This window comes from Copadichromis virginalis, unplaced genomic scaffold (genome assembly GCF_057382275.1).
Source record: "Copadichromis virginalis isolate Kocher_CV1m ecotype Utaka unplaced genomic scaffold, C_Virginalis_male_GT1.1 unmapped_scaffold_1, whole genome shotgun sequence".
Lineage (NCBI taxonomy): Eukaryota > Metazoa > Chordata > Actinopteri > Cichliformes > Cichlidae > Copadichromis > Copadichromis virginalis.
In genome coordinates, this window is record NW_028188589.1 from 9,840,475 (window position 1) to 9,851,984 (window position 11,510).

The 11,510-nt window shown below is 38.1% G+C and overlaps 1 long non-coding RNA gene across 1 annotated transcript; it reads right to left on the reverse strand.

Annotated features, from left to right (window-relative positions):
* Positions 1–8,069: 8,069 nt before the first annotated feature.
* LOC146679792 (uncharacterized) lies at positions 8,070–9,097 on the reverse strand. Its single transcript, XR_014918608.1, has 2 exons — positions 8,843–9,097; positions 8,070–8,385 (listed from the first exon to the last, which is right to left on the reverse strand). It is a non-coding gene; the product is annotated as an uncharacterized LOC146679792 (long non-coding RNA).
* Between the last annotated feature and the right edge of the window lie 2,413 nt (positions 9,098–11,510).

An 11,510-nucleotide genomic window follows, 5' to 3' on the forward strand; every position in this document is an offset into this window, starting at 1 on the left:
GATTGTAGTGCTTGTTAAACTAGGATGATTTTAGGAGCCTGGACCGCAGATCTAAGGGAAGATATGACTTGGAAAGACTAAACCAACCTATTAGAGGTGTTCGCACTAACATAGATAAATACTCAGATTTACACCTTTAGTGTCTCACAAAGGGTTGAAAAGTGAATGTGCACAGAGAGGTTGGTGGTGAGACGGGCACTTCCAGCACTGTAGATGTGTTCCAGCTCAGGCAGGCTGCAACCCCTGCAAGTTACAAGTACGAATTTTGACCCTATTTTTCTTCCTTTCATCTGATTGGTCAATGTCATGTCAATCACAAATGTAACTATCCAATCAGAGAACAGATGGGTTTGGCTGTCGGAGGGGCACTTTTTTGACCTGACGTTCCCGTCACAAGTGTCTTCTAAGTGAAGCTACCAGGTTCAGGTCCAGCTCTGTTTATCTGGAGCTGCAGTAAATGATCCGTCCTCACAAAGCAACACAGACACCAGATATGCAAACACAGCATCATACAACACAACCAAGAGATCCAAAGAATCATCTCTGCATTTCTGTGGCTGATGCTGCTGGAACGAAGCTGTTTGAAACCTTGTTGTTCTGCACTTTGGGACCTGAAGAGGAACCTGAACCTATGTGCAGAGGGTTCAACTCTGAGGATTCCTGTTCAGTTTTTTATTTCACACGGCAAAACTTGACAACTTTATGATAAATGTACGACTTCAATGTGAAAAATTCATTTTTTTCTCTTGTTTGTTTGAAGCTGCTTCCTGTTGGCTTCAGCTGTTTGGAGTTTCCATTTTCTAAACTTCTACATTCTGAACCTTCTTCAGCTCTGAACAGATGATGAAACACTGAATGATTTCAAGCTCACACTTTGTCTAATAAACTTACATCTTTCATTCTTCATACAGATTGTTTGGCTGTGGTGTGTCAGAGATCAGCTGTGATTATCTGGCAGCAGCGCTGAAGTCCAACCCCTCGTATCCCAGAGTGCTGGACCTGAGTGGAACCTACAACAACCTGCAGGATTCAGGAGTGAAGCAGCTGTGTGTTCTTCTGGAGAATCCACGATGTCGATTTGAAACTATGAGGTCAGTCACATGTTTTAGTTGTGCTGAGATGAATATGATGTGAAAGTTGTGCTGACACTGTGGATCAGTAGGCCCACACACCTCTATACAGGAAGTCTGGTTCTACTCTTTGTAGAACTTCTGATCCCTGATCCTCTGAGTCTGACTCAGTAGATAATGCAGAGTTCTGAGCTGATGTGGGTGAGAGGACTCAGGCAGCCTGACAGAGTTGATGTCCAGGTCTTCCCTGCTTGTCCTGATACACATAAACATGAGTTTCCTTGCAGGTCAGATCTCATCAGTCACACCTGTTAGTGCAGCTCTCCTCTAGATTGTAGTGCTTGTTAAACTAGGATGATTTTAGGAGCCTGTACCGCAGATCTAAGGGAAGATATGACTTGGAAAGACTAAACCAACCTATTAGAGGTGTTTGCCCTAACATAGATAAATACTCAGATTTACACCTTTAGTGTCTCACAAAGGGTTGAAAAGTGAATGTGCACAGAGAGGTTGGTGGTGAGACGGGCACTTCCAGCACTGTAGATGTGATCCAGCTCAGTGTTCGTGGAAATAATCCGGAGAGCAGGATTCCTTGATGAATGTTACATCTTCTTAAAGTTATAATCCACAGGGAAAACTGTGAAACTGTCGATCTGATATCTAGTCAACCAATCAGGTGTTTACATGCCCTTCACTGATCTCCAGCCCCACCTTATTATCAGTTTCTCTCTTTTACATCTGAATTATCTTCACTTCACATTTCAGTCAGTTCAGATTTCATTAGCACGTTCACTTTAGCATAATCCATTTTAATCCAAACACCTTTGTCTTTAAACTCTGTTTGTCAGTCACAGTATATCCAGTACAATCCTCTTTTTCACTGCGTCACACACATTCAGAGATCAGAGTGTCCTGTGTGTGCTCTCATTCACTCACACTCACTCTCATATGGCTGAAGTCTGTTTGTACACAGGCTAATCTGGGACTCTCCTCCATTTGACCCTAGAAATAAAGAAGCTTCTTGGATGAGAGGTGAAAGGCGAAACGTCTTCAAAAAATTTAAAGAAGTCCAGATGCCTTTTTTTCTAAGCTCTTTAGATAACTGCGATCCTTCACAAACTCCTCATCAGTGGGACTCTCAGAGCTACCAGCCCTTTGCTACAATCACAAAGCTCTTCATTGAAATCAATGATATCAAAGCTGGAATCAAGCTATAGCCATATACACTGGTAAAGACTTCTTATCTTGAAATAATATGCTGAAGTGGCAATGCAGAAATTGAAAATAGGTGGACGTGCTACCTATGCTATTAGTAGAATGGACATTGGCCTGCTGGCTAAGGAAGGCCCTGTCTCACATAGAGGTGAGAGAGGCCCCCCTCGAAGCCCCCTCTTTTATCGGGGCTTACTTAGGGTCATATCGGGGACCACACAGTTAGAAGTCTTTTTTTTTTCTTTTATTTTTCTTTGTCAAAATAAAGCTTATTTGTGTAGCTGTTTTATACAGCTTTAATGTTAATATTAACATTTGCTTATGTATGTTTAGGGAGTGGTCTGATGGTACATGTCGTTGTCACATTAATAATATTCAAATAGTAAGGGTATGCTTAAAGATATGGTAAAAATCATATCATATAATGTAAATGGCCTGTCGAATCCAATTAAACGTAATAAAATTTTAACTAAAATGAAGAAAGAACAAGTACAAATAGTGTATCTACAGGAAACCCATCTAGACTGTAAGGAGCATGAAAAACTGAAAAGAATGGGTTATACAACAGTTTTCTCCTCTTCCTATAAAACTGGACGAAGGAGAGGAGTGGCTATCCTGTTATCAAGCAAATTACTCTTTGAAAAAATATCTGAGATAAGTGATAAAGAGGGACGTTATATTTTGGTAAGAGGAAACATTGAGGGGAACCCAGACACGTTGTTAAATATATATGCACCCCCTGGAAGCGATATTTATTTCTTTAAGAAAATTATAGATGTGATGGTAACAGAGACAGTAGGTTTCCTAATTTGCGGAGGAGATTTAAATATACATCTACAACCAAAGCTAGATATTTCCAATAGAAAAGCACAGAATACTAAAACATTAATTAAGAATATAAATACATTGATGAAGGAGGTGGGACTAATTGATATATGGAGAGACTTGCATCCCTACCAAAGGGATTATACTTATTTTTCCTCACCGCACTCGTTATACACAAGAATAGATTATTTCACAAGTTTTGGGAAAAATAAAGATAAAATAAACACTTGTGCAATTGGAGCAATAGAGTTAAGCGATCATGCACCAGTATACCTGTCTGTTGATTTAAACGTGCAACCAAAACTCAATAATTGGAAATTAAATTCAAGCTTACTGAATGATCCTCACTTTAAAGGACAAATTAAGAAAGAGATTCACTTCTATATGGAAACTAATGACAATGGTGAGGTGTCTCGTCCTATACTGTGGGATGCCTTAAAAGCTGTCCTGAGAGGGAAAATTATAGCAATATCCTCTTATAAGAAAAAGATGAGAAATAAGAAATTAGAAGAGCTACAAAATAAGAATTAGAGAAAAGGCATGAAAGAAAAACATCTCAGGATATATTGGAGGAAATTAGGAAAACAAGAAATGAAATAAATGATTTGACCACATATGAAACTTAAAAAAGATTAATGTTTCTTAAACAAAGGTATATAAATACCTTTGTAAATACAAGATAATGTACGACGGACATTACAAATTATTAATCATATTCAAAAGAATAAAATAGAAGCAATGGTAATCAGTATCGATGCAGAAAAATCATTCGATTCAGTTAATTGGAACTTTCTTTACCGAGTCTTGCATACATTTGGCTTTCACGAAAATATAATTAAGACAATACAGGCACTTTATGATAACCCTACGGCAAGGATTAAAATTAATGGCTACCTATCAAATAGTATTAAGCTGCAAAGAGGAACAAGGCAGGGCTGTGCGTGCTCACCATTATTATTTGCGTTATATCTGGAACCATTGGCTCAATATATAAGACAAAATAAAGAAGTAGAAGGTATTAATATCCATGAAAAGGAGCATAAATTAGCCTGCTATGCAGATGATATTTTAATATTTTTGGGTCAACCATCAAACTCTTTACCTAAATTAATGCAATCATTTGAATACTTTGGTCGACTATCTGGATATAGGGTTAATATGAGTAAAACACAATTGCTTAAGTACAACTATATTCCATCAGAAGAAATTAAAAATAAGTATCAATTAGCATGGCAAACAGAGTACTTTAAATATCTAGGAGTCATAATACCTAAGGATCTTACAGAACTATTAGAACAAAATTATTTACCAATACAGAAAAAAATTAAGGAACATATAGCGAGATGGAATCTAATTCCATATTTAAGTTTATATTCGAGAATAGACTCAATTAAAATTAATATTCTTCCTAAATTATTATATTTATTTCAAACATTACCAATAGAAATTAACCAGAAACAGTTTAATGAATGGGATAAAATTTTGTCAAGATACATATGGCAAGGAAAAAGGCCCCGAATTAGATTTAAAACCCTACAACTTAACAAAGGAAAAGGGGGGTGGGGCTTACCTTCTCTTAGGGTATATTATTGGGCAGCACAATTAAGGCCTATGATATGCTGATGTAATCCTTCATATGACGCTCAATGGAAAGTTATTGAGGAGAGTCTGACCTCCATCCCCATATAAGCTATTATAGCAGACAGAAGCTTGCAAAATTTAATAAAAACTATTGAAAATCCATGGATCAAGTTGACTTTTAAAATTTGGGAAACAGTAATAAAAGAATATAAACTAGAAGAGGATATAGCAGTTCTTAAGTGGTGTGCATATGACACACATTTTGCTCCAAATAAATTGGACAACAGATTCAAAGATTGGACATATAAAGGATTAACAGCTTTATGTATGGTAATGGAGGAAGGCAGACTAATTAGTTTTGATAAAATGAAAGATAAATATTCATTAGAAACACAGGATTTTTATAGATGTCTACAGATGAGGCATTTTGTCAATAAAACGATAAAAGCTAAGGCTGAACTGAGTAAACAGCTGATAGACGTATTTAAAAGGGCAGTTCAAATAAAAATAGAGGTATTATAGGTGACCTCTATAAAGGATTAACAAATATGAAATTACACTCAACCTTGTATATCAAAACAAAATGGGAAATGGAGGGAGGAATAGAGATAAAGGAGGAAGAATGGACAACAATATGGGCATATCAATGGAAATGTAGCAGCTCACAGAGCTGGCGGGAATTTGGGTGGAAATGCCTGATAAGATATTTTATTACACCTCTCCAAAAATCTCACTATGAAGGTAACCCTCCCGCTTGCTGGAGAAATTGTGGAAATACAAATGCAAATCACTATCATATTTTCTGGGACTGTCATGTTATTAAAACTTATTGGAAGGGAATACATGCAGCAATACAAGAGACATTTGGAAGATATTTACCTTTGGAAAGTAAAACTCTACGTTTTGGACTTATGCCAGAAGGATGGACAAAGAACGATAAATACTTGTTTAATATTTTACTGGCAGCAGGCAAAAAAGCCATCACAAAAAAATGGCTTTCTTCAGAGAGCCCAGCTATGAACACGTGGATGAACATCACACTGGACATTTACAGAATGGAGAAAATGACAGCAGATGTGAACTACAAGAGGGAGCTGTTTGTATCACGATGGAAGAAATGGATGGACTACATTAGAAAACGCAGGCCAGTTTTTGCTTTTGCATTAGATTTTGACTTTGTTAACTACTAGAAGACTAGAGGAAAAATTAGTTACATTAATGGAAACAAAAACACACTCCCTATATTTATTTATTTATTTTTCTTTCCTTTTTCTTTTTCCTTATGCATTTTTTATTTATGTTGTTTGTTGTTTCCTGTTTTGCTTCTTTGTCTTTTCTTCTTCTTCTTCTGTCATTCTTATTGTATGGATATTTTAGTTGTTTAAATATAGAAAAAAAAGAAAAAAATATATGTACTGAAAGATAGCTGAAGTTGATGGTATTGTATAGTGATTCTAAAATGTCAATAAAAATAAAGAAGCGGGAATGAAATGAGTCCAAGTCTTCTGCTGATTCAGCATCACATTCATCTTTGCTCCTTGTTCTGCATCCCCACCATGGACTTCATTCCTTTCCAAGCCAGCCTTGAGTGTCCTTTATTCAGCTCATCCTCTGCTTTACTTTTACACCTGATTTTAGCTGCTTTTCTTCTCTCCCTCATAACAAGACAGCTTCTTCTGCCTGAGAACATGTTGGAGTGATTTACTAATCCAGGGCTGATTTTTGGGGAAAATAGTTCCCATTTTCAAAGTAATCCCCATTTTTCCCAGAATGAAATGTAAGTAGAAATAAATGATCTAAGTGAGAACATGAGCCTTTAAAAAGGCTCTTCTGAGGCTGCTGCCAGTGGTCAAAGCCTCCAACAAAGCTCTGTAAGTACATATGTGATCATAGCTTTAGCTTTTAAATGTTTATTCTAGTTAACACAGATCAGGTGGAACAACTCAAATAAAATATCAAAAATATTAAGTGGTCATCGGTACTCAGTTTGTTCAATACTGAATACAATGGAGCACAAATTGTCCACGTTTCTGAAATATTTCTGGGTGTAACTGTCACCAAAGTGCAATTTAGACCTGGCCTGTGGTTGTTATCTAAGTGATAATCATCAATTCTACTAAAACAAATACAAAATAAAGAAATTTGACACATTTTGTTGATATCAAAAGAACACTGAACAATTCAGTGTTGTTTTACTGCTGTTCTCTCTTCACTTCTTCTCCTCTGATTCTCTCCACATGTTGCTCTGCATCAGTGCTCAGTTTCCTGACAAAACAAGATGAAATATTGCTAAATATAATAGTATCTCATTACGCTTCAACATAAGTGTTTTATTTTTGTAATTGTTTATCTGTTATTTTTCAGACTGAGTCACTGTGACCTGTCAGAGAGAAGCTGTGAAGCTCTGGCCTCAGGTCTCAGCTCTCAGACCTCTAATCTGAGACAGCTGGACCTGAGTAACATCAACCTGAAGGATTCAGGCGTGAAGCTTCTGTCTGAAGGACTGAAGAGTCCACACTGTACACTGGAAACTCTCAGGTGAGATCAAGCATTTTTCTTTCATCAACTGACAGAATTAGCAGATTAATAATAAGGCAGTCCTCTAATAAGAGGAGAAGTGGAGGTGTTTTGAAGGGCAACGTACTCTTATGTTAACAAGACAGGAAGTAGTTCCTGGGAACTGCTTCCTTTGTTGTTGTCTAAGTAGAAACATGATGGTGAAACAGTGATGAGTTTGCAGAGGTGGATCCACAGCACACAACACAACAATGCTGTTGCGTGCTGAAAGCAGACTTCTCACAGATTCTGAGGCTGCAGGTTTCATCACTGTCCAACCAAAATTCACTGAACCAGCAGTAAATGAACGTCCAAAACTACACTTCATGTTTAAAAAACAGATGATCAGGGGGATTTGTGTTTACATCTTTTTTGTGTAATCTGTTCACCTGCTGTTTCAGCTGTTTGGTGGTTGTTGAGATGGTTTTGTGAACTTTTAGCTGAGATTCTGACGTTTCTGTAGATACCACACATGTCTAATTACTTTGTACAGCATGAATGGCCATAACGAGGTTTTTAACAGTAAGAAAAGTTGTAAAACTTCAGAAAATATAGTTAAAAGTCCAAAACCTTCTACGTCTGGTGGCTTGTGGTAAGGAGCAGATCAAACGAGTAAAGAATTACGTTATAATTATAAATGGCTTCAACAGCACATTCAGGTCTGTGAGACTCATTCAGACACTGAGCCGTGGCTCTGTGCTATGTAACGCTAAGTTATTTAAGGACTAGTTTATGTCAATGGATGAATTTACTGACTGACGCGCAGAAGAAATAGTTCTTTATGGAGCCCAGATGGTGTGAATGATGAGACCAAAAACTGCAATGTCTTGTACCAAAAATATATTGAATAAATAGGGGAAAGGGGAAATGGAACAAAATAATTAACACAACACACAACGTAAATGTCCACAATTAAATAATAAATCAGTGCTGTGATTTTTCTGTGCAAGAGTCCTTTTTTTGGTCCTTTTCTTTTTAAAGTTCACTTTTAAGGTATTCCTCCTTAGGGTCCAGCTTCATACAAGGGGGAAATATGTCCGTAATCCAAAGACGGCTAAGTGGGGGAAAAGAAAGAATGGTCCTACCGGCTCGCCACTTCAATATGAAGAAGATCAATTCAAAGAGGGAAAAAAAACCTGACCTGTAGGTCAGAAAAATGTCCATTAGCACATCAAGTTCAATTCAGTTTACCGGTAAAAAAATATGCTCTTCTGCAAGTCTAGGTAACAATGCAAATCATAAATCATCATCAATCAATGTAAAACAATTAAATCATTAATCATCTTGGCTACGTAGCTTAATCTATACAGTCCAGTAGCGTTCGCTACAAACAATACAAAAACAACAATAAAGGAAAACAACTGTCTAACAGACAGCATAGCCGAATTCAAGGCAACACATAACAATAATCTTTCAATCGCACTTTGTTTCAAAGTAAGCCCATTAACATGCTTAAGTAAATAAAAGTGTTCAAAAACAGCGGTTTTTGAACCGGAGTTCTGCTTGCGGTGGGAGCGCTGCCGCACAAAGTCATTTTTTAATCGCGAAAACGATCGGCTGGTTACTGACAACCAAAGGTTGAAAGATATTAAGGACACCGCTGAGTTTAAAGTTTAAAGATGAATTGAGGGGAGAAAACGCTTTGTTTTCCAACACCGTTCTAAATGCCATAAGCTCACAGCCACAGCAGGAGTCGAACCCGGAAGTATCCCTCCACAGCCGGTTTTCAGAGTTGCCGCGACGTGGGAGGAGCCAATCAGAAGAGGGACCTCAAATCAGCTGACGTGGGTCATGTGACAGGGAGTAGTTGATATGGGTTACAGCTACATGCACATATTTCTGCATCTCTGCCATTCAGACAAACTTTATATATAGTTTATTTTATGTAGTATTCAATACTGAACTGTACATTTAGTCTTTTTAAAGGCAGCAAGTTTTATTCAGTGTTTTCATAAAAGCCTTATTTCTATCCATTTACTGCTATTAGGAAGAACACGTGAGGTTTAAGACCTGGACCAGTTTGAAACCTTTTGTCCTCCACAGTGGAAAATGGGTGGAAATAAAAATGGGTCTCACTTTAGCCAGCTCCTAATTTTATCAGTTCTACTCTCAGCGTCTCCTGTATATCTCCTGTATAAATGTTGCACTCAGCTTTGTGGTCTCCAATATCACTGAAATGCAGCCAGATGCTGCTCATTTTGCCTTTTCACTCTTTCCTGACACGCTTGCATTTCAGTACAGCTCCCATTTCTCTGTGTACTAGTCTCTACCACTACCCTTGCTGTCTATGGGACATTTCCGTCCTCTTTCACATAATGGTATGATCCCAGTCTGTCTCTTAAAGTGTTTGGCCACATGGTTTGCTCATCAGAATAAAACCTCAGCCGTGCTCACATTGATTATCAGCAAGCCTGAAAATTCATCAATATTTGACATATGAAATTATCTCAATGGCTGGTTTTGGCCCACGGGCCATATGTTTGACACCCCTGGTTTACACAGTTTGGTATTCAATGTACAAGTGAGTTAGCTCTCAGCTAACTAGCAGACAAGCTAACTGCTGGGACTGCATCTTTCTAACCAGAGCGTCAGACACTCAGACTGGTTTCCTTTGTGGATGATGATGTGTTCTCACACTGATCCTTCATGCTGATGCTGCCATCCACCCACTGCTCCTGGATTCATCATCATCATCTCCATCAGCCCTCACAATACTCCACCTTCATCAGCTTCATGTTCAGCAGCCTGGATGGACAGTAATTCTTTCCATGGGTTATGGTGGGACATTGAGAGCTGAAGTCAAACAGCAGTGAGAATGAAAGACTGATTCATTTCTATTTAGTCTTGTGATGTGCAGCTTTGTTCAGAGCATTAAGGCCCAGCAAAGATCACTGAGGTCATAGAGTCCTGATGAAACCTGTGTGCTTATAGAAACTGAGACCAGATGAACCAGAATAGAAGGACATTAAAATGAAGTGTCAGCTACACAAAGGCAAAGCTATTCAGTTGTTGCTGTGAGTTATTTAAATGGAGGATGGAGTCAGACTTTAAGCTGCTGGACTCAGTCACTATATCCTGTTGTCCTCATAGAACCTGGACACACAGACTCACCTGTGACACAGTGACACACAGTGTGGGCTACACACACATTAGAAAGTGGATCAGTCACACTTGTGCAATCATTTGTTGTGCTGGGAAACCATGAACACTTTGAATCACATTAATGGCTTTGTTACAGCAACATTCAATCATGAGTTCAAAAGTAGTGTATTGTGTACTTATTTTAATAGTACTGCAGTATGAGAAGTGCAACAATCAGTGTGCAGAAACAGATCAGGTGCTTTCTAACAGCAGTGTTCCCTTTAACACAGCAGCAGTTCAAATATTTCTGTCAGTCTGAGCTGAAACATGAATCTAATCAAATATCAAATCAAAGTTCTTTGCCTCTGCCAGGACGTTAACATTTGATCTAGTTTTTTACAAAGTTCCCTCAGCGTCCAGAGCCACCAACATACCTTTGATCAACAGCAAGTGAACATTTATAAATGTGTGTTTGCAGAACAGGAAGCAGCAGAACTATTGTTCTGTTATCAGGCAGCAGCACAAACGCTCATCAGCTCATTTACTGTGCAGGACTTTGAGTGTGTGAAGTGTGTGTTTGTGCTGGATTTCCTTTGGAGAATCTCAGTCAGAAACAAGACAAAGAAAAACTCTTTCAACAGTCCAGGTTGAGTTGACAACATGAACTGCATTTATCTTCCTCTGACTGACATGTTCTTCCTCCTCTGCACCGAGCCAGCTGCTAAGACTCACAAGCTCATTGACATTTTCTGATGATAAAGAAACTCTCTTCTTCTGCACAATATGAGCAGCAACAGAGAAGAAGCTTTCACAGGTACAGATGTTGCAGCTGTGGCCAAGTACAGTGGGGCAAAAAAGTATTTAGTCAGCCACCGATTGTGCAAGTTCCCCCACTTAAACTTATGACAGAGGTCAGTAATTTGCACCAGAGGTACACGTCAACTGTGAGAGACAGAATGTGAAAAAAAAAATCCATGAATCCACATGTTAGGATTTGTAAAGAATTTATTCATAAATCAGGGTGGAAAATAAGTATTTGGTCAATAACAAAAATACAACTCAATACTTTGCAACATAACCTTTGTTGGCAATAACAGAGGTCAAACGTTTACTATAGGTCTTTACCAGGTTTGCACACACAGTAGCTGGTATTTTGGCCCATTCCTCCATGCAGATCTTCTCGAG